Source organism: Hemiscyllium ocellatum, chromosome 4 (genome assembly GCF_020745735.1).
Source record: "Hemiscyllium ocellatum isolate sHemOce1 chromosome 4, sHemOce1.pat.X.cur, whole genome shotgun sequence".
In the NCBI taxonomy this organism is placed as follows: Eukaryota; Metazoa; Chordata; class Chondrichthyes; order Orectolobiformes; family Hemiscylliidae; genus Hemiscyllium; species Hemiscyllium ocellatum.
The window spans coordinates 97,911,749-97,937,230 of record NC_083404.1 but is presented as its reverse complement, the minus strand read 5'-3'; positions in this window follow the sequence as shown (position 1 = coordinate 97,937,230).

Below are 25,482 nucleotides of genomic sequence, written 5' to 3'. Positions count from 1 at the left end.
GATTGGTTAGAAAGTAGACCATGATTAGTAAGGGCATTACTATGAAGAACGACCCTGTTACTAATGACTGACAGTTAACTACTTGGCTTTGTTTATATTTTAAACAGACAAGCTGACTCTGATTCACTAAGTCATTGCCCTAAGAAATGAATCAGCTCATGGTTGCCATCTGTCTTGTTTAGTTGAAACAGATACAGTAAATATACAACTGTAGCCAACCAGCTTGTGAAATTGTGAAACTTGCAGCACATTGTCAAACATTGGATGTGAATCTGCTTTTGGACATTTTTTGTATAATTGTGAGTATGCAAGAAACTATGCTGTAAGCCAATTTAAGATTGTCAATCAGGTCCACAGTATGCTGCAGAATCTCTGAAGAAGAGTCATACTGTATTCCAAATATAAACTGTTTCTCTCTCCACAGATGTTGCCAGACTTGCTGAGGTTCACTATTATTTTCTGTGCTTGTTACACAGTGTATTGTGCTCGCATGTACTTCAAACTACATATAATATACATCGGGCCATTTTCTTTACAGACAGATTGAATATGTACACGCGTTATGCCTGTTTCAAATCAGAAAAACAGGTGAGACCTAATTCATCAGTTCATTTCCTAGGACAATGCCATGACCATACGACCATAAGATCTAGATGCAGGGTAGGCCATTAGTCGCAATGAGCCTGGTCTGTCATTCAATGAGATCATGGCTGATCTGATAACTGTCAAGTCCATTTTCCTGTGTTTTCACTATAATCCTTTAATCCCCTGCTCTTTAAAAAATATTTGTCTCAGCCTTGAATATACTAAATGACCCAGACTTAACAGCACTCTGTGATAAAGAATTCCAGAGTCAATACCCTGTAAAAGAAGAAATTCCTTCACATCTCTGTCTCAAATGTGCTGTCCTAAATATAGCTGCTGTTAGGGGCCGATAGACTATTTCTACTTCCCCTTTTTATTTCTTAGCTTCACCCATAAGCATTCTGCATCTTCCAATCCAAGATCAAATCTTGGCATTGTACCAATTCCATTCCATGCCAGCAATGCTACCCTATCACCATCCCTTCCTGCTTGTCCTTTTAAAACATCACATAGTCCTGGATATTTAGTTACAGCTTTGATCTCCTTGTAGCTATGTCTCCATAATGGCTATAAAATCATATCCATTAACCATTATTTGTGCTATTAATTCTTTTTTTTTTAATGCTAAAGGCTTTCAAGAAAAGAGTCATTAATTTAGCTTATCTTACAATTTGTCCCCTCTTTGCTGCTATTTACTGTTGTTTTTCTCTGTCCCATTTGGGTATCATTATCCAAATAGTTGCACTGTATTGCTATCATATCCTTTTGTTTTGTAAGCCCAGATTTCCATTATCCCAAACCGGCTTTCACCTTCTAATTAAACAGAATCAGGAGTATGCCATTTGGCCCTTTAATTCTGCTTATCCACTCAACATGACTATGGTTAATCATTCATCTTAGTACCTTGTTCCTACTTTCTCCCCCTACTTGATCCCTTTAGCTCAAGGCTACATCTAACTTCTTTTTGAAAACATTCAATATTTTGTCCCCAACTACTTTCGGTCACGCAGAATTAGTATAAAGTCCTCTGTACAGCTCCAATTATTAAATTTACCATAACACTAGCCCCAGCATTGGCCAAGTGAAGCCCATTCTACTTTTCTGCACCAACACTGGTGCCAATACCCCATGAAAGAAACCCATTCCATCCATATCAATTTTTTGAGTCATGTATTTAATTCATTGACTTTATTTATCCTGTGCCATTTTGCCTGTGGCTCAGGTAGTTCTCCAGAGATTATTACTGTTCAAAATCTTTCAGCGAAACCTTATTTTTAATCCTACCAATTAGCCATTGGTACCAACATGGACAACAACTGCTGGATCCCTTCCGTCCTTCTCCAAGTTCTTCTCTAGTCCTGAGCAGATGTCCTTAACCCTGGCACCAGATAGGCAACACAGCCTTCAGGGGTCTCACTGATGACTGCAGAGAACAGTATCTATCCCCTTAAATATACTGTCCCCTAACACTGCAACATTATTAATTCCTCCCCCCACTTTAATGGCTCCCTTTAAAAAGGTGCTGTGGTCAGTTTGCTTATCCTCCCTGCAACAAATCAGATTCAACCTGCTGGTTAACATTTAAACAAAACATGGCTGTTAACTGTCAATCATTATTAATTGCATGTTCTCCATGGCAATGCCACTGTGAATCAAAGTCTACTTGCCCACTCTATTCTCATAGAGTATAAATGTTGGTTTTCCTATTAAGTTGACTTACTGTGAATTGTCTTGATAACAACAAGATGAAAAGTTTCAACAAAATGTGTCTTTCTCCAAGAATACACAAGTTTGTACTTCCAAATAACTATTACCTAGAAATTTCTTCCAGCTTAAAATATGTTTGGGTTTTAATTAGAAAGAGATTAGTTCTGTCTTACAGAAACTGCTAACACTGAATTTCAGAACTATTTGACAGCCAGGGCTGTTGTCCATTGATCATAAATTAGATTTTCAAAATATCTGCCACTAAGATCATGAAATCTTGATTAGATTACTTACGGTGTAGAAACAGGCCCTTCGGCCCAACAAGTCCACACCGACCCGCCAAAGCGCAACCCACCCATGCCCCTACATTTACCCCTTACCTAACACTACGGGCAATTTAGCATGGCCAATTCATCTGACCCGCACATCTTTGGACTGTGGGAGGAAACCCACGCAGACACGGGGAGAACGTGCAAACTCCACACAGTCAATTGCCTGAGTCAGGAATTGAACCCAGGTCTCAGGCACTGTAAGGCAGCAGTGCTGACCACTGTGCCACCGTGCCACCCATCTTCTTCTATGCTCACTGCTGCTTACCATAATATGTGGTTTGCTTCCAGCAGGATTTACTTACCTAATCCAGCAATGTTTTTATTATCACCCATAATATAAGAATCGAAATATGGGTTAAAAACAAATCCAACAGAGCTTTTGTTACAGCTGATTGTTGTGCACAAACATCACATTGAAACATTTCATTGTCTGGGCTTGTATCAGGCTATTGAGTCATAAAAGGCAGCATGCATTCATCAGTGTGCCAGGCTTCATGTAACCCAAATTAAGGTGGTGTCTGAGATATTTGTACCTTCAGGTCACATGCTATCATACAGTCGTGATATCATGATCATATTTTTTAAAGGTATATTGACATACTAACTGTGAGATATAACACAACATCTGGTTCCCTTGAGGCCTCAGTAGGTGACCTCCAAAAGGCAAACAAGAGGGATATAATAGTAGCTCAGCTAATGAAAGTATTTTTAATTAAAACATTGGAGAGAGAAGCCTTGAAAGTTGTAGTACATAATCCCTTTCTTACTTGATAAGGTAGGGCTGCTTTATCAAAGCTAGAGAGATTTGCATTGACCTAAGAATAAACTGTTTTAAGGCAAATTATTAAGATGTAACACAGGACATATGATGCATAAGCTAGAGACAGAAAAGACTTACGATTTGGCAAAAGTGGAAATTGTTTAATTGTCCCGGATATTAAAGATGGACACGTGAACTAGAATAGTGCTGATCTAGCTCTTAACTTGATCATTGCAATATCTTTTCTTCTTGGTCATCTTGAGCTAACTTGAGGGTTGGTCCAGAGCCGGCATAAATCCATTCCAGAAAGTTCTCATTTTTCAATGACACTTTGATCCAACCAATATTTTAGGAGACCTCTAGCAACTTCAGGAGCTCTCTTCCATCTGAAATCTTTTTCCTCCCTTATTTTTGTATCTCATTTCTAGAAAGTTATTGGGTGCTTCATGCTAATCAATTATTCAACAGTTCAATTACTGGGGAAAGATAGTCAAGATACAACACCTCCTCCCCCCACTAATTCCCTCTGCCAGCCCATAAAGTTTCCTCACTACTTATGTCTACCATGACTTTATGTTAACCATAATCAGACTAAAGCATGAGATCTTCCTTTAACAGGTTTTGAATGTTGTTTTAGTGGAGTCTGTGCTAGAGTAGTGTCCTTTGCAGCCATAACAGGCTTTTACTTTTGACTGTTAGCTAAGCAACCTGCTATAGAATTTTTATTAATAAGAGAGAAAGAAAGAGAACTACTTCTATAATATTCAATTAATTTGTAAAGATTTTATAAAGTGACAAGATAGACATTTATTACAATAATCAACAAAAGAGGTCAAAAATTGAAATAAAAACAACCATTTTAAAATTCCTATTTATAACAGTGTTCAGGAATTCATCTCTAAATCTAAGAGATGCCAAGATATTCCTGGAGGATTGGCAACTCAAGGTGCAGGGGGATCACAAGATCACAATGTGCTTAGAATCTGGCATTCTCTCCCACAAACCATTGATGACGCAACAGCTTTTATCATGACAATCATGGGAAAAAATAATTAGTATAGGAAGATAGCAATACTTTGGAATTAGGTTGAGTGGCTGATGTGAAGGAACACTCCAGTATAGATTTGGTGGGTCAAAAGACCAGTTTCTATGCTATAATGATCTGATTTCTACTGCAGTGAGAAAAAAAATTCATTGAAGTGAAACACTGACCTCTAAAGGTCAAAGTACGCAATTGAAATTGCAAGGTTTAAACTTGAAGGTCAGGTTTAAGCTTAACACAGAGCAATGTTTTTTCTAAATTACAGTTGTTCTAATATTTAAAGGAGCTGCATTTATAGCATTTATATTGAAGTTTTAATTGTAGAAGAACTAATGGTTTGACAAATTGATACGTGGTGTATGGAAAGTACTTGTGGGTCATCATTAAAAGGTATATTAATCTCCAAATGCATATTAGGTAACTGAATTATTATTGGCTCACTGGATGAACAACTAACACACAGAGAGGAAAAATATTGTCTGGCAATTAGTCATAACGTTAAACAGTTCCATAATTGTACAATTGCCAGATTGGAGAGGTGTTTACGACCAGCATACGCTTTCCTGCTGGAAAATAAATCTCACACAGAACAACTAAGCTATTTATATACTCTTCTTTTTTGAAATGTGATGCCAAGAAAATCTTATTAAAGGTGCATCAATAAAATCATCAATAGTCCTTTATTTATTTTAGCATTAATATTTAAGATTGAGAAGAAAATTTAAGAATCACAATAATATTATTTTTGCTAAAATAGACTTAAATGTAGCATTCCTGGAGTAGTTGCTTGTTTAGTGAATGTTTGAGATATTCCTTAGTTTGCTTTAATCAGAGCCTTTGTGGGACTATTGGCAATGATCTGCTTTTTCTATGGTTTCTTCAAGTCTCCCTCAATCCATGTCCCAGTGTTATCCACCATAAGCAACAGGAACAGGAGTAGGCTGCGAACCCACTCCATCCTGCTCTGCTACTTATTAGGATCTTGGCTGATCCAAAATCCCTGCATTTTCCTCGTAACCCTTGATTCTCCTACTGATTAAGAATCTATCAACATCAGCCTTACATAACACATTATTATTTCGGGAAAGGAGGTTAAAAGACTCACAGTACTCTGAAATCAGAAATTCCTCCTCATCTCAGTCTTAAATTGACACCATTTTATTCTAGCAGAAAGTGAGGTCTGCAGATGCTGGAGATCAGAACTGAAAATGTGTTGCTGGAAAAGTGCAGCAGGTCAGGCAGCATCCAAGGAACAAGAGATTTGACATTTCGGGCATAAGCCCTTCTTCAGGAATGGGCTTATGCCTGAAACGTCGAATCTCCTGTTCCTTGGATGCTGCCTGACCTACTGTGCTTTTCCAGCAACACATTTTCAGCAACCATTTTATTCTGAGAATATGCCATCTGGCCTAGCCTTCCCATAATATCCTCAGCATTTACCTTGTCAAGACCTTTAAGACTTCTTTATGTTTCAATGAGATCACCCCTCATTCTTCTAAATTCTAGTGAGTAGAGTTCCAACCTTTGCTCATAAGACAATCCTTCCATATCAGAGATCATCTTAATGAACATTCTTTGAACTGCCTCCAATGAAACAATATCTTTTCTTAGATAAGGGGATCGAAACTGCTCACAGAACTCCAGACAAGGTCTCACCAGCAACTTGTACAGTTGCAGTGAGATGTCTCTGCTCTTATACCCTAACTCTTTTGAAACATGTGAATTTTCTTCTTCCTCTACTGTGTTTACCCCCACTTCCAACATCAAGCATGATGGCTCAGTGGTCAGCACTGCTGTTTCACAGCACCAGGGTCCCAGGTTTGATCCCAACCTTGGGTGACTGTCTGTGCGGAGTTTACACATTCTCCCTGTGTCTGTGTGAGTTTCCTCTGGTTTGCTGCTACAGGCCAGGTGAATTGGCCATGCTAAATTGCCTGTAGTGTTAGGTGCATTTGTCAGAGGGAAATGGGTTACTCTTTGGAGGGTTGGTGTGGGCTGAAGGGCATGTTTCCACATTGTAAGCAATCTAATTGCTGGCAGGTCTTCATTTTCAATGCCTGCATTTGACAATCATTCTCCTTCAAACTGCATTTAGCAGTGCCTTTGATTTCTGAAATTGTCCTCTGGATTTAATCCTCTCATTTGTTTTCTTGTCTTTGAAGCTTTTGAGACAATGCATTAATAAATCAGACATTTTGGATACTAAATTCAGTTTAACAACTGAAAGCAGAATAAAATTCCATTATACATGATTAACCAAACCTGTTGATTCAGATGCCAGCAGCATGTCAGCCTTCTGCAGCCTGTTCATTTCAATAATTTTAATGTCCAGTCAAGACTAAGCACACCGTAAGACCAATAGAAGGCCAATATTGGAACTGGCTAGTCTGCACTGCTTAAAAGTAGCCATCTCTCCACCTCTGGGAGGTGCATTGTGACTGAAGCTGATTCCTACTACCTGACATTTTTTTTTTCTTAAGTGCTTATCCAATTCTCTCAGCTTCTCCACACCCATCAAATATGTAGTGCTCCTTCCCTGTCTGGGATCACATGTAATAAGGTCAAATGTGCAGCAAGGAAATCTCTGATAGCCAGGTTCTGCACAGGTGTATAATACCTGACATAGAGGACAGGCCAAAGTAAAACAAAGAACTGTGGATTCTGAAAGTCTGAAACAAAGACAGAAAGTGCTGGTAAAACTCAACAGGTCATGTGGAAAGAACAAATAACATTCCGTCAACTCTTTCTCAGAACTGTTCTGATAGAGGACAGGCTGCCGGATCAGTTTTGACCAGGAGAGGGCTTTGACAGAATATCACACAATTTACATGATGGACATATTCCCTGGAATGGCTTTTGGGGTGGAAATCTGCAATATTCTCCAACAGTTCAGTAAAGAGATCAACAGCACAATTTCAATCAATGGGTGGGAATTGGAAAGCTTTCACATTAGGCCTAGAAACAGCAAAGGTTGGACTCTCCCATCCATCTTGTTCCTTGTGTGGAGCTTTTTTTTGTTCATCAAGAAGGATGCAGCCACAAGGGGGACACCTTGCAGGAAGTGTCATGTCATGTGGCAGCAGAGGTACTCAGAGAGAGACCTTCCTGTACATTATGGCATGCTGTCTTTTGCTTACATTCACTGCTGGTTTGCAGACGGAGAGCAGGAGTGGCCGGTTTCAACTGAGTGCAGTCGAGAAAGGAAACCTCAGCAAGAGCGAGGCCATGCTGTGTGAACTGGGCCAAGCGATCCTCCATCAACTTCACCGTCAAGTCAGAGAAACAGATGCTGCTGGAGGTATGGTCTGGAGGGGCCTTGCAGGCAGCAGAAACTGGAAGGAACACATACAACAGTGAAAAAGAAACTGGGCATGTGAGAGTGACAAACCCTCTCCAATGTCAGCAAGAACACAGCCATCAAATGCACGGCACTCCTGCTGCTATTGTGTATAGGAGGGATGGGGAGGGATATCATGCTCCCAAGCTGTGCCAGTCACTTAAGACATCTTCCTTTATCTAATGCTCAAAGATGGCCTCAAGGACGTGAAGGAAAAACAACCGCAGCTTGACTTTGATGGTCAGTTTACAATGCAAGAAGGCAGAGTGGGTATGTGAATATGATTAATGAGCATGCAGATAATTATTCCTGATTGAACCAGAACAGAGCATACAAATGCGATATTTTTGGATGAACACATGGCTTCATGAAAAGATATTAATTTTTGCATCCAGCCCAGGTCATGCCACATGATTAGCAGTAGGCAAGTCTCTCAAAGAAACAAATAGCATATTCAAACTGAATGAGACCATTTTCCCCATCACATGGGATGATGACATGACTGTTGAAGAAATCATACAAGACAACCCTCTTGCTTCTATGACAACTAATCAGTATCCATCTGCCATGACAGACAGCACACTGCAGAGTGAATTTAACTCCCAATAACAACATTAGGATCAGGAGCGGTCATATTGCACATTCACTGAAGATATAGAGACAACTTATCTACTTGCAGGAATGCTGATGAATAGCCATGTTGGACGCAAAACATCAACATTGTTTCTCTGTCCATGAATGCTGTCAGACCTATTGAGTTTCTCATGCATTTTCTGTTTTGTTTTGTGTTTCTGGTCTCCGGAATACAGAAATTTTATTTTTTATCTATATACACTTGGACAAATCTGTCCTAAAAAAGTGTTCCATTCTTGAAAGGGAAAGTGGGGGATGTTGTATTGTGGCATAGATTCCAAACTAAACAGGCTTAAACCTTCAAGATATGACATCTTAACAAGTGATAGCCTGTGTAAAAGTACCCATCTTGAGTTAATTTTCCATGTCCACACGAATGGATTCAAATGACTGACCATTTCATAAAATTACCCTTTGTATGACAAATCAAAGAAATAGCTCATGCAACAATCTGGCATATTGATCACCATATTCAGTCAGTTAAGTGTATAAAGCACTGAGTGTTGTCAGTCAGGTAATTATGTATATGTAATATATAGTAACATTATTAAACACAGGACCTAGATTCTGTGTGTTAGTCTGTGATAATGGCTCAGATTTTTCAAAGATTGGCAACCAATTGCCACTCCATTCATCTTCTTTAATGCTAATAGTGGAGCGCTCCACATTTCTATCCAGGAATTCTGATCCCAGCTTGTTCAGAAATACAGAGCATAGCTTAAGTCAACACAGCTCCCTCAGATTGCAGGATGGGGAGGGATATCAAACCATACCCCTTTTTACAGCAACCCAGTACATCGTGTTCTGAGACTGAAATGCCCAGAAGCACAGTCAGACATTTTGACAGCTGCTATTCAAGGGTAAGTCTGTAGGTTAAGCGTGTAATCCCAGTGCCAAATAGAAAAGGTGCCAGCGAAGTAGGTTTCCAGGTGGGTAAGGTGCTCGTGTTCCAGGTAAGTGAGGCGCCAAATGGGTAGGCTACAAGGTAAGTGATGGCATGGGGAGCCAATGATTTTTTTCAAATAATTACCACAGACTCAGTTGCCATGCAATGTCTGAGTGCTCATGGAAATTCAGACTGGGTTGGCTTGCTGCATTCTTACTGTGTACACAATGGGGTTTGAGAGGGGACACAGCAGCCTAGTAAACTACCCTTCTACAGTTGACTAAAATTGCTAAGGATTCACTCTGGGCTAGCAGCAGTAGCTCCACGCGGTATAAACCTGCTGCCTTTTGACATTAAGACAGCATTCACTTTCATGTCTTTCACTGTCATTCAGCCTGTGCTCTTTTCTTCATTATTGGTTTTTGTGATGTGAGTATTGCTGACTGGGCCAGCATTTATTTTAATCCCTAAATTCTTCTTAGGAGGTGATGATGGGCCACCTGCTGCTGCAGACCATGTGTTATAGGCATAGGCACAATACTGTAAGAGAAAGAGCTCTTGGATTTTCACCCAAAGGTAGTGATAAAACAATGGTAGAGTTCCAAATCAAGTGTCTGTCTTGGAGGGAATTTTGCTAGTGGTGTTTCCATTTATCTGCCTTTCCAGGAGATAGAGCACAGATTTGGAATGTGTTCTCAAAAGAGTCATCGCAAAATGTTGCTATGCATTTTATAGATAATAAAAGGAGGGAAGGAGATTTGCAAGAGTGAACGGGGTGCCAATCATCTAGGCTACTTTGTCTTGGACAGTGTCAAGCTTCTTGAATTGTTAGAGCTGCATTCATGCAAGAAAGTGGTGAGTATTCCATTGCCCTCCTGAGTTAGGGTTTGTGGATAGCAAACAGACTTTGCAGGGTCAGAAGCCAAGGAACTGAGAACGCTCACCTCTGACCTGTTGTTATAGCCATAGTTTTTAATATAGCTTTTAGCCATTGTTGTTCCAGTTCATTTGCCGTTTATTGATAATCCTTAAGATGTTGATGGTGGGTGATGGAGAGTGGAATTCAGTAATGGTAATGCTAGTAAGTAGCAAAGAAAGATAGCTAGATCCTCTCTCTCTGGTTGGAGATGGTCATTGCTTGACACATCTGTGATGAGCATGTCACTTGTTGATTATTAGCCATTCTTGAATGTTGCCTAAATCATGCTGCTCATTAACCCAGACTGCTTCAGCATCTGGAGTGTTGAGAATAATACTAACCCTCTGCAATCTTCAGTTCATATCCCCACTTCTGACCTTATGTCAGTGGGAAGACTATTAAAAGAAGCTGTGGATGGTTTGCCTATGGCATTAACCTAAGTAACAATGCTTCCCTGGAATTGAAATGATTGGCCTCCAACATGGTCCGATGACTATAACAATCCACTGTAATCAAAAGGCAACAGTGCACAAAGGACCGTCTCCAAACAACCTCACACAAGGGGTGCAGGTAGAAGAATTACTCATCGAATACCACCCTGGAATTAGATGGTTTCCTCCAGAGAATCCTTGCTCTCTTCCTCCTGCTTGGTGTCTTTGCTTATTCCCTAAGTCAAGGCATATTCCGTAAGGAATGATTATTAGTGCATCCATCACCGAAGCAACTGTTTTGCTCAGAAGCTTTGAAATCAGCAAAAGAATCTTTCAGCATCTGCCTTACTATTCCCTGTAGAGTTCAGCAACTTCAAACAACCCACAAAAATCACCAAACACTTGTAGAAGAGTAGTGACTGCCAGAAGAAATCGACTAACCTGTAAGCTGTTACGATCTCTTTAAATAGTACTAGGGGTGGGGGAAGGGTGGTTCCTTCTTACTGCTGAACACGTGTTCAGCTGTACAAGGTTCAAAGAGAACATTAGCTAAAGCGTTGAGCTCCAAAAGCACTGCTTTCATCACACCAGCATTGCAAGCTGATTGACATCTTGAATTGCCTGTTCTGCATACCTCGACCAGACATGCATTGCGAGAATGCTAACACCTTCACCTTTGTACCTGGCATGATTTATCCCAAAAGTGTGTTTGTTGCCATAAGTGCCATTTTGCAGCTCTAACACCATTTATAGGCCCCCAAAACAGGAACAACCGATCTGAATTTCACACACTTTGTGCTTTCACATTAATATACATGTTAATAGCAATCTACAAATGCTTTTCATGTACTATGCTATCAAAGTAATTGCAAAGTTAAAAATCACACAACACCAGGTTATAGTCCAACAGGTTTAATTGGAAGCACATTAGCTTTTAGAGCGACGCTCCTTCATCAGGCGATTGTGGAGGGCTTGATAGTAATACAGAATTTATAGCAAAAATTTGCAGTGTGATGTAACTGAAATTATACATTGAAAAATTGATTTCAACGCCAGTACTCAACGCCAACAACTGCCAATCTCCAAACACTATCCTACAACTCATCCACTTTATCCTCGATCATAATGTCTTCACCTTTGACAACCAATTCTTCATCCAGACACACGGAACAGCCATGGGGACAAAATTTGCACCCCAATATGCCAACATTTTTATGCACAGGTTCGAACAAAATTTCTTCTCTATGCAGGATCTCCAACCAACATTGTACACCAGGGACATTGATGACATTTTCTTCCTCTGGACCCATGGTGAGGAGTCACTGATAAAACTACACAGTGACATCAACAAGTTTCATCCCACCATCAAACTCACCATGGACTACTCTTGACTGTCTGTCTCATTCTTGGACACGTGCGTCTCCATCAAGGACGGACACCTCAGCACCACACTCTACCGCAAACCCACAGACAACCTCACAATGCTACACTTCTCCAGCTTCCACCCAAAACATATTAAAACAGCCATTCCCTGTGGACAAGCCCTACGCATACACCAGATCTGCTCAGATGAGGAGGAACGTGACGGACACCTGGAAGTACTCAAGGATGCCCTCACAAGAATGGAGTACAATGCTCAACTCATCGACCGCCAGTTCCGACGTGCCACGGCAAGGAACCGTAATGACCTCCTCAGGAGATAGACACGTGCTGCAACTGACAGGGTACCCTTCGTTGTTCAGTACTTCCCAGGGGCTGAAAAATTATGCCATGTTCTTCATGACCTGCAACACATTATCAATGAGGATGAGTACCTCACCGAGACCTTCCCTACACCTCCACTACTTGCCTTTAAACAATCGCCAATCCTCAAACAGATCATTGTTCGTAGCAAACTGTCCAGCTCTCATGACAACTCCATATAACCATGTCATGGTGGACGTTGCAAGATGTGTCAGATTGTGGACATAGATACCACTATTACACGTGGGAACACCTCCCACCTTGTACATGGCAGGTACTCATGTGACTCAGCCAACATTGTCTATCTTATATGTTGCAGGCTAGGATGCCCGGAGGCATGGTACATTGGGGAAACCAAGCAAAGGCTATGACAACGGATGAATGGGAACCGCACAACAATCAACAGACAGGAGGGTTCCCTCCCAGTTGGGGAACACTTCAGTGGTCCTGGACATTCAGCCTCGGACCTTCAGGTGACCATCCTCCAAGGTGGACTCTGGGACAGGCAGCAGAGGAAAGTGGCCGAGCAGAGGCTGATAGCTAAGTTCGGTACCCATAGGGAGGGCCTCAACCGGGACCTTGGGTTCATGTCACATTACAGGTGATCACCATTACACTACACACACACACACAGATATTCCTACACATACACACTCTCACATACACACAGACACAGGTACACACAGACGCGCATACAGACACCCACACACACCCTAATAGACACACATGCTCCCACACTCACACATGCACCCCCTCACAGACTTAAGACACTCTGCACTCACTACACACACACACACACACACACACACACACACACACACACACACACACACACACACACACACACACACACACACACACTCACAACCCTCACCCCAAACAGACACACACACACAAAGACCCACATGTACACATATAATTTGTGGGGTGAATTTGTACTTGCAGAGTTACATTGCACTTTGCTCAAAAATTGCACGCATTCATGTAGAACTCTGAGCTCAAAAACTGCATGAATTTATGTAAAACTCTGTTATCTCACTTTTTAGATTAGAATCAATCTAAACATCATGGCATAGACAGAGAACACAGGGGGCTAACACCTTCAACATATTGTCTAGTTATCACCATTGTTAACAGCTAACCCAAGAATGCAACTTTAAAAAAAGGGTTTTGTGATTTACACATGAAAGAAGTGATATTATCACTGTATTGTAACAGATGAAAGGCTTAACAGACAATCAATTTTTCAACGTATAATTTCAGTTACATCACACTGCAAATTTTTGCTATAAATTCTGTGTTACGATCGAGCCCTCCACTATCACCTGATGAAGGAGCATCGCTCCGAAAGCTAGTGTGCTTCCAGTTAAACCTGTTGGACTATAACCTGGTGTTGTGTGATTTTTAACTTTGTACACCCCAGTCCAACACCGGCATCTCCAAATCAAAAGTAATTGCATGCATCCTTTTCGTTGTACTAAGCATCTGCATATGGTTTAGTCATCAAAATAAATTCTACTGTATTTCAGTAATAATTCATTAAATTATATTATTTGTGAGCATTAATTGCTGTGCTTTTTATCTGATTTCTAGCATCATTACTAGTGTTGTATAAAGTTGTGTTTTTCCTATTAGGCTTTCCAAGACTTTTGATATATATGATACAAGAGGTATGGTTTTCCCAGCTGCAGTGGCTGTAATTGTGCTGACAAACCCAGTTTTCTACCTGGCAGAAGCAGTAATGAGCTATGAGAAAGTTTCCAATCGTCTGTGCCCAAACTCGAGCCCTGAACCATATATTGCAGTTGCTATTTTTTCCCATTCCCTTTGGAACAGCACAGTCATGTAACAAGGGTCACTGGGTAGCAATCAGGACCAGGAATGTTGGTTGATGTTTTTTGTATTTTCTTGCTTGGAGACAAGAAGGCCCAGTTACATCATTTTACATCACTGCTTCTTTCTGCAACTGATTAATGCATCAAGGTGCTAAGATGTCGTTGGAATCATCTTGAGTCAATCATTCCACAAACCCACTCTGCCATCACAACTGCTAATTGCATCAATTTTAACCAAACATTGTAAAAAAAAATTGGATAGTTTATATGCCTACTATTGTGGTAATCATTCATTCCTGTTCTCCAGTGATTTGTTGGTAGCAGATAAGAAAAAGACATTTGGTAGTGAAGCTATGGATAGTGAATAGCAACACTATTTTGTTCTCGGATTCAGTGTGAAGAAGATGTCCATGAACAAAATTCCATATTCTGGGAAATGTGAATTTACATAGGAACAGCACCAATAAATGGGCAATCACATTCTTCAAATAAAGTGGGAATCATAGACACATCTACAAGCTGTTTTTGTGCACCTCCTCATGGTGAGTTAAGGAATCATATTTATGTACAGCTTCAGAAGTGGTCTACACTTCTGTTTTATTCAAACCTCAGTTCATTTTGAGAGAAAAAAATACAAAATCAAAAAAGAAAACAATAAACTATAAATGTCAGAGAAAACAAACAGTAAATTTGGGACCTACACCACCATGGGAAAGACTGAAAGCACAGAAAGAACTGGAGTTGCCACTTCTCTAGCTATTAATGAATCTGCTTCAGCTGCCCTCGGGAAAATCTCACCCAGCTTTCCCACATTAGGTAGCAGAGCAGCTGCTATCCTGTTCTTGGGGAAATGCCAAAGAAATGTTTTGAATGAACACTAGACTAGGACTATCCAGTAGAATGAAAAACTCCCTTGGGGTGTGATTTGTGTTATCAAACCTTTTTTCATATAAAGTACTTTTATGGAAATAGGGTCAGCATGCAGTGGGAAGACTGAGTCCCAACACAGCTGTATTACAATATTTGGCAGAAGTTCAATTAAATTATTGAACTTCTGAGGGATTTCAGTAATAAGAAACTATACGAGAATGAGACAAGAGAAAGAGGGTTAGATAAAAGGTAAAGGAATTAAAAAATGAGAGCTGATCATAAGGCAACAGCTTGACTTCATCTGGTAGATTTAGGAAATCATAACCAGATTGTCCCAGATCTTCAGATTATTGTTAGAACAAATCCACCAATGGCAATCCTTTTAAAAATTTCCTACTTACCTGAGCTATTTTTGCTGCCAGACCTCTGACCATGTCTCCTGAAAACCAAGAGAGCAGCTGGACGTTGTTGGATCACTGTTGGAGGCCAAGACAAGCTCCTTTTCAGACCATAAGGCATGAGAGCAGTAATGAGGCCTTTCAGCCCATTGAGTCTGGTCCACTTTCTCCCCATAATCCTTGATCCCCTTGACAATCAAGAACCTATTTATCACTACCTTAAGTACACTCAATGACCTGGCCTCCACAGCCTTCTGTGGTATTGAATTCCAAACATGTATCACTCCCTGGCTGAAGAAGTTTCTCCTTATCTCCGCTCTTCCCTTTACTCTAAGGCTGTGCCGTAATGTCCTAGTCTCTCCTACCAATGGAAACACCTTCCATCTACTCTGTCCAGGTCATTCAGTGTTCTGCATGTTTCAACTAGATACCCCTCTCAGCCTTCTGAAGTCCATCAAGTATAGTCTCAGAGTCCTGAAACCTTCCTCATCTATTAAGATTTTCATTCCCACAATCATGAACCTCCTCTGAACCTGCTCCAGGGTCAATACATCCTTCCTGAGATATGGGGCCCAGAACTGCACACAAGGTCTGACCAGAGCCTTATAAAGCCTCAGAAGTACGTTCCTGCTTTTATATTCAAGTCCTCTCAAAATTAATGCCATCATTGCATTTACTTTCATAACTACTGGCTCAACCTGCAAGTTTACCTTGAGAGAATCCTGAACTAGATCTCCCAAGTCTTTTACACTTCAGATTTCTGAATTTTCTCCTCATTTTGAAAATAGTCCATGCTTCTATTCTTCCTACCAAGGTGCATGATCTCACACTTTCCTATGTTGTACTCCATCTGCCATTTCTTTATCCACTCTCCTAACCTGTCCAAATCCTTCTACAACCTCCCCATCTCAATACTATCTGTCCCTCTATCTATCTTTGTATTTGTCTGCAAGCTTAGTCAGAAATCCCTCAGTTCCTTCATCTAGATCGTTAATTTATAAAGTGAAAAGTTGTGGTCCCAACACTGACACTTTAGATTAGATTACTTACAATGTGGAAACAGGCCCTTCGGCCCAACAAGTCCACACCGACCCACCGAAGCGCAACCCACCCATACCCCTCCATTTACCCCTTACCTAACACTGTGGGCAATTTAGCTTGGCCAATTCACCTGACCCGCACATCTTTGGACTGTGGGAGGAAACCGGAGCACCCGGAGGAAACCCACGCAGACACGGGGAGAACGTGCAAACTCCACACAGTCTGTCGCCTGAGTCGGGAATTGAACTCAGGTCTCAGGCGCTGTGAGGCAGCAGTGCTAACCACTGTGCCACCGTGCCGCCCACACTTGTAGAACATCACTTGTCACCAGCTGCCATCCTGAGAAGAATACTTTTATTCTCACTCTCTGCTTTCTGCCAGACAGCCATTTTCTATCCATGCTTGCACTTTACCTCAAACACCAAGGGCCCTTATCTTACTCAGTAGCCTTCTGTGCAGCACCTGAGCAAAGGCCTTTTTGAAGTCCAGGTAGATAACATCCATTGGCTCTCCTTGGTCTAATCTGTTCATTACCTCCTCAAAGCATTTGAGCAGACTTGTCAGATATGACCTCTCCTTGATTAAACCATGCCTTATTTTACCTCACACTTTCAAGCATTCAGAAATCTGATTCTTCACAATGGACTCCAAACTCTTACCCACAATTGAGGTTAGGCTAATCAGCCTGTAATTTTCTGTCTTTCACCTTACGCCCTTTTTAAATAAGGGTGTTACAATAGCAATTTTCCAGTCCTCCCTGATTCTAGCAATTCCTGAAAGATCACCACCTATGCCTCTACAATCTCTTCAGCTATTTCCCTTAGAACTCTGAGGTGTAGTCCATCTGGTACTGGAATTTATCTACTTTCAGCTCTTTCAGTTTTTCTCGCAGCTTCTCCTTGGTGATGGTCACCATACTCAGCTCTGCCTCCTTGGTCTCTTGAATTTTTGGGATACTACTCATGTCCTCCAATGTGAAGACTAACACAAAGTAATTATTCAGTTCCTAAACCTTTTTGTTGCCCTCTGTTAATCTTTGTAAGCTTCCCAGTTGTCTGGTTTCCCACTGCCCTTTGCCACATTATATGCTTTTTCTTTTGCTTTTACGCTATCCCTTACTTCCTTAGTCAGCCATGGTTGCCTCACCCTCTCTGTACCATACTTCTTTTCCCAAGGGATGAAGTTTTGCTGTGTCTCCTGAATTACTCCCAGAAACTCCTGCCATTGCTGTTCCACTGTCTATCTTGCTAGGCTCCTCTCCCAGTCAATTCTACCCAGTTCCTGTCTCATGCCTCTGCATTTGCTTTTATTTCATGGTGTGCACTGCCTCTTATGGGTATTTTCATCTTAAACTTCCTTATCAAGTCTGCCTCATTGAACAACACTAAATCCAATATTGCCTGTTCCCTGGAGGACTCCACCACAAGTACACATTAGACAAATACCTTTTCTTACAATCCACCACCAACCTGATTTTCCCAGTCCATTAACATATTGAAATCCTCTATGATCACTGTAACGTTGCCTTTCTTACACACTCTTTCTAGCTCCTGGTATATCTTGTGCCCCAGTTCCTGACTACTGTTTGGAGGCCTATACATAACTTTAAATATGGTTGTTTTATCTTCACGGTTCCTCAATTCTACCCACATAGATTCTATACCATCTGACCCTACATCATTTCCTAATATTGATTAAATTTCATTTCTTACTAATAAGGCAGCCCCATCCCGTCTGTCCACCTACCTATCTTTTCGATAGGATGTATTTCCTTTTAATGACATAGCTGCTGTGTTTGAGTAAGCAAAATGGTTAAAGAAGTTAAATCCCCCACCCCCACCAAAACTGAGAGAGGTAATGTGCAGGGTAAGAGAGTGAGAGAGGAGGGAGGCAGGTTAGTCAGTGAAGGTAGAGATTAGGAGATGCGTGACAGGGTTGGGTATCAAATGAGTAAGAGACTAGCATAGCAAATGAGTGAGGGGGTTAAGTGGCAAGACAGTAAGAGAGTATGGTGGCAGATGTGTGAAGGGATAAGCTTCCAATTGGTTAGATAAGTGCTAACCAGCTGAGTAGATGAGGGTGAAGGGTGGCATGCAAGTAGATGACTGAATTTAAAAAATGTGAGGTAATAGAGTGCCAGGTAGGTATGGTAACACATGCATGAGGAGGTAGGGTTGGTCATATGTTTGGTCCATTTGTGATCACAGCTCCGTTTTTATGTCTGTACCCCATAACCCTTGGTTCTGTTACTTACTAACATGTGCTATCAAATGCTTTTAAGGCATCCACCTGATCTGCTGAACATCAGATTAACACTGACTTCAATGACACCTGTCTCCCAACATTCCCCAACTACTCCAAATGCCTTAATTCTTCCCTATACAAACCCTAACCACCCCTCACATCTCATTAATTCCCCTGAACCAACAATTGTACTATCAGAGACTAGTCTCCTAACCTCAAAACTACAACATCCCAGATACAACAACCATCTCCTGTGATTGCCATCCCATCCACTTGCCATCCACCTCCTCAACCACATTCCATAATACCCACCAACCAACTTACTCACATGCTACCCTGTTCACTTGCCAATTCAACCATGTATCACACTACCTACCATTCTAACTATCACCTCATCTTCCTATCACACTATCCACCTAGCACCTCACCCACCTACAGAACCACCCACTTGCCACCTGACTCACCTATTAACTCAGTTGCTTATTATCCTACTCACCCACCAACTAAATCATCTGGCAACCAAACTAACTACCACCTTACCCACCTGACACTATACTTATCTATCAACTCATGGATCTGTTAAATCACCCAAATGCCATTTCACCCACTTACAACTTATCCACCCCCACACTAAACATCTACCACCCTAATTATATAAAAATGAAAGGTGAATTTGTAGGAAAATTGGTAAGTGATTGATTGATGAATATTTTGTGCACTTATCTAATCTTTTAAAGCTCAGGAAATTTATTAGTAATTACAAGGTTTCATTGGTATTAGTAAATGCATCAGTAGTAATAAATCTTAGTAGGAGTAGTAGGGTTTATTAATCATAATTTAATTCATAAAATAGACTGATTAAGATAATTGAAGATGGCTGGGCAATGACGTATGTAACTGCAGGATGACAATGGGATCCAGGACAAATATTCCTGCAAGAAATGTTCAGGATTGGAGGAACTCCAGTTCAGAGATTGAGTTGGAGATTGAACTGCAGGCATTGTGTTGCTTCAAAGAGAAGGAAAGTTGCTGGAGGTGATTACATCCCTAAGGACAGAGCCTTCTGATTTGGTTAGTGGTCAGCAACAGGAAGCTGTGATTGTAAAGTTGTGAAGCTATAGGAACGCCGGAGGTGAAGGAGCTGCAGCTTTTGCAATGGTCCAACAAGCATGAAGTAATTTTAGTTTGTGTTACCAAGGGCTGCAGGGTTCATGAGCCATCTGATTATTATACTGTGATGCAGAAAGCCATTCAAGTGTGCGAAGGAAAATAAATGTAGTGATAACACAGGAAAGTATAGTGAGGGAGACTGACACTGTCCTTTCCGGCAAAGCATGAGAGCCCAGAAGATTTGTTGCCTGTTTAGTACCAGAGTTTAGGACATCAGGTCAGGGCTTCACAGGAATATACAGTGAGAAGGTAAGATTTCAGTCATTCATGATCTATGTACATAGCAGTGACACAGGTAGTACAAGGAAAAAATATTCTGCATGGACAAAATGAGGAGCTAGTCACCAATTAAAAAGCAGACCTCAAAGATAATACACTCTCAATTATTACCCAAACCATGAACAAATTGGCATAGGGTGAATAAGATTATAGAGGTATTCAATAGAATGCACGGCCCAAACACTGGTATTGGAGAAGTGGGTTTTTGTTTGTAGGGCACTGGGGAAGGTGAAATCTATCCCATTGAGATGGTCTACACCTGAACCATGCTAGGCCCAGAGCTCTAGCAAGCTGCATAAGCAGAGAAATAGAGAGGACTTTCAGTGAAATTTGGGTTAAGGCCTAAAACTTAGGAAGATTTAGTAGATCATCCATAAGGGACAAGGTAAGAGTGAAAGTTATTTTTATAAAATGTTGCAAACAGATTGTAACAGGAAGGGATTGAGAATATACATGAAAGGGTAACTCAGCAGATTAGGCTACAAAATGACAAAACTAAAGGGTCTGTGAACGTATGTAGTATTAAAAATAAACAGCTAAACCGATCACACTTATTCAAATAAGCAAGTACCATCTGATAGCCATAATAGAGATATGGCTGCAGGACAACATAGGTTAGGATACTAATGTTGAAGGTTCCAGGACGTTTGTGTTAAACTGCTGACGTATGCTTTAGCTCTGACATCAAAGTAAACCGGTGCCATGCCATACCCCCAGCTGACTGAGAGATTGACAGGTCATGTCTTAGCACCAGTTACCTTGCATGCTTCTTCCCCCCAAGCTAAAAAGTCGCAAGCCACAGAGGTGGGTAGTCTGTCACTGAGCACTAAAAGCCATGATCATTAAGGGAACAATGTGTGCCAAACAGAAGCTAGCAGCCTGAAAGTAAGCACAAAAGTGAGTGAATATTAAGCTGAGGGCCATAGGCTGCAAGTCTCCATGTGAATGCAAAAACATTATTGCTGTATGTCCTTGCACACATAACAATATGGCAGAAGCTCACCAGTTCTAGAACTTCCTGAGTTTCGACGTCAGTTGCTGAAGTCTAGGCTGATTTGGTCCAAGGGCAGACATGATGGTGTATTGAGGCTGGTGATGTGCAGATGTCAACTTGCATACAACGTCAATGTAACACCCTTATACAAAAAGTGAAGGAGACAAAAACAGTTAACTCTCAGCCGGTTAGCTTCACATCTGTTATTGTGGAAATGTTAAAGTCAGTAATAAAGGATGTAATAACAGTGCATTTAGAAACAAAAGATGATCAAGCAGAGTCAGCATGGCTTCATGAAGAAGAAATCAAGCCTGATGAACTTATTTTGTTCTTGAAGGAAGTCATAAACATCATAGACAAAGAATAACCAATAAAAGTAATATATTTGGATTTCCAAAGGCATTTGGTCAGATACTACATATTTAATAAGATAAATGATTTAATAAGATAAAAGCCCATGGTCAGGTAAAGTACATTAACATTGATACAAAATTGGCTAACAAATAGAAGACAAAAAGTATGATAAAGCAGGCATTTTCAGGATGGCAAGTTGTAACTAGTGCCACAGGGATCAATGTTGGGACACAATTATTTACAATATACGTTAATGATTTGGACAACAGAAGTGAATGTACCAACTCCAAGTTTGCTCAGGACACAAAAATGGGTGGAAAGTCAAGTCGTGACGAGGAGTCTACAGAGGGATATAGTCAGCTTAAGCTAATGCACAAAAAATGGAAGAGATGGAATATAATATGAGAAAATGTGAAGTTGATCACTTTAGAAGGAACAATTGAAGAGTTGATTAGATTAGATTACTTACAGTGTGTAAACAGGCCCTTCGGCCCAACAAGTCCACACCGACCCGCCAAAGCGAAACCCACCCATTCCCCTACATTTACCCCCTACCTAACACTACAGGCAATTTAGCATGGCCAATTCATCTGACCTGCACATCTTTGGACTGTGGGAGGAAACCGGAGCACCCGGAGGAAACCCACGCAGACACGGGGAGAATGTGCAAACTCCACACAGTCAGTCGCCTGAGTCGGGAATTGAACCCGGGTCTCTGGCGCTGTGAGGCAGCAGTGCTAACCACTGTGCCACCGTGCCGCCCACAAGTATTATTTAAATTGGGAAAGACTGCGCAAATGTATGAGACAGAGCATGAATCACAAATATCGAGCATACAAATTCAATGGACAATAGTAAAGGAAAATTAACTCATGATCTTTATTGCTATGAAGATGGTGTATGAAAATAGGAAGGTATGCTGAAATTATGCAAGGCACTAAACAGGTATTATGTCTGCTTTTGGGCCCCTTATCTAAGCTAAGATGTATTGGCACTGGAGGCAGTCCAAAGAAGGTTTACTAGGTCGATTGCAATTACAGAAGAACTGTCCTGTGAAGAGAGGTTGAATAACTTGGGCTTGCACTCATGAGAATTTAGAAGGAAGAGAAATGACTTTTTAACTTTTCAATATTTGATCAACTACATGTTCAGAATTTAAGTCTCAGGGAAGAAGAGAATTGGAAGCGGCGTGTCAATCAGATGATTTAGGGTTGAGTGTGATTCCAATGAGTGAAAATAAGGTAGTCACCACTCAATAGAGAGATTCTGAAGTCACCATGTGTGAGGGCAAAATCAAGAAAACCTTTCTTGACATTTGAAATTTGATATTTCATTTTAACCATATTTTCCTGTCCTTCTTGCCATTACTCATGCCACATCATTGACAGGAAAAGTCCACCCTTTGTTTTACTAATGGATAAATATTGACCAAGATTCTGAGAACAAATTAATTTCTCTTTTGCTCTTTAATACTGACATGCAAACTTTTGCATCGATTTGACAAGGTAGATGAGACCTCGGTTAAACAGCTCATCCAACAATGGCATATAATCTCAGTACTACACTGGGTCATCAATTGAGATTTTTTGACCTTCAGTCCCTGGAGGGGGAATTGAATTTATGACTTTCTGACTTGGAGGTGAGAAGATCAGATAACGCCCCAGTGACAGTCACAGGTCGTACCATCAACCAACATTATGGCGGTGAGTTTAACACTCGGGCAACAGTGGCATTTGAACAACATTGACACGGCAGCATAAAGGTCAATGATTTTCTCACCAACAAAATCACTATTAGTTGTGAGTGTATAACAGTATTGATTTCAATTCTCAAGAGTGGCATTCACTGCTTGTATGATGTAATCTTTCTTACTACTGAGTGAGATATTCAACAAACTCAGTGAACATGTGTAGTATATTATTGCCATTGTTTTCATTATTTCCTTTTGAAAGATCATGAACAGTCCTTTCCCCCTATCTGTGCATGCATAATGATGGACCTTGTCACATTGTTTGAAAAATACACTGTATATAAGGTAATTACAGGAGGTTCATTATATACAAACAGTTTTTTGAGAATACAACAAAACTATTGAAACATGCTCCTGGGAAGACCCATGTGTAATTGCCAATTACCATCAGGAGTGAAGTTACATGGAACTAATTTCCAGATTGATGTCCTCCAGAAAAGAGAATGTGCATTATGGAAAAATAAGATTACATCGAGAATGGGTAGCATTTTTACATATTCTTATAGGGGAAACATATAACTCACTTTTCCAAACAAAATCAAAAATGTAATTGAACCTGAATGTTAAAAGGAAAATAACTCCCAGAAAAGTGCACTGAGTAATTTGGCAAAAGACTTTGTCTACACAAAGGCACGAGCTGTACAGGTGCTGAAACATGTGGGAGATTTGGCACACGACTCAGGTTTCATAATTAGATTCACATTTCCAGGCTAGGCAGGAGACTTACACATGCTGGCTATTTTATAAATGTACAGGCTGGAGACAAACAAGAGTTGGCATGAGACCATAGCCAGCTGGATCATGGGCTACAGTCACGTACATATATTTAAAGCACTAACCTTCCTTCCTCTGCTGAAAACCAGAAAAGATTATTAATAACAATTCTTTTCTACAACAGGAACATGCTTCTTTGCTTTATATATTAAATTTTATGTTTCATTATTTTTCATTTAATTTACAACCAAAATGCATTTGGAATGACAAAAGCACAAGTGTAATGTCCCCTATCCTGTTGTAACCATGGGCCACTGAAAATGTCTTTTCTCCATGTTCAAAGTAGGACAATTAAGGCAGTGATAACTTAATGCAGTACCTTGGAATCCACAAATACTTATGTTTCCTTCACAGGTGGCATGACACTGTTGTGACCCCAAATATATCATTGCAGTTGAATGTCACTGTAATCTTTTGCTATAAATTCTGTGTCTTATGGTCTTGCTCCACAGCTACCTGATGAAGGAGCGGCACTTCACAAGCTAGTACTTCTAAATAAACCTGTTGGACTATAATCTAGTGCTGTGTGATTTTTAACTTGGCACACCCCAGTTCACAACTGGCTCCTCCACATCATGCCCAAACTATATGATATTACTAACACAGAAAACCTGTATGGATTGACCGTGGGTGAAATCCTATGAGGGCCTTAGCAATGTGGTTATGACAAGATTTGCACATGAAATCCAATCTTGCCGTCGGGACCAACCTGTTGCAATATCTATATATTTATTGAGAGGAGAGATATATTTCTCTTTGGGCAGTGGCAAGTTGCCAATCAAGGGAGAATTATAGCTTGGTTAATACTTTCTTAATGCCACAACTTGTTTCATTAATATTCTGTCTTAGCAGATTCACCAAACAAGGTAGACATCAACCACCTGATGAAGGAGTGGCCCTCCGAAAGGTAGAGCTTCCAATTAAACCTGTTGGACTATAACCTGGTGCTGTGTGATGTTTAGCTTTGTACACGCCAGTCCAACACCGGCATCTCCAAATCATGACATCAAGAGTGGAAGTCAGAGGTGGGGTTCATCCTATGGAATGGGTATGGTACATTCTGTACGGACATGATGTAATACACAGTGACATTCGGGAATACATAAATTCAAACAAACAAATGTAATACAAAAACAACCAAATTTATACTTCTTTTACAGTCCAATGTCACTGTCTGCTCTCACCGTCCTGTCTCCTTGCGTGGATGGGTCACCTGGAGTGTGTGCCAAGATTCCCGATGAAAATCTATGCAAAAGTGTGCACCTCCCCGCCAGAACCTGAGAGTACAGGACCTGGATCTCTATAGTAGCTGCCAATCTGTTGATGGAAGCAACCAGATGCAGGGAGCAGTTGGATTCCCATAGCATGTTTACACCCTCACAGCTTCTCGCCAGTGAC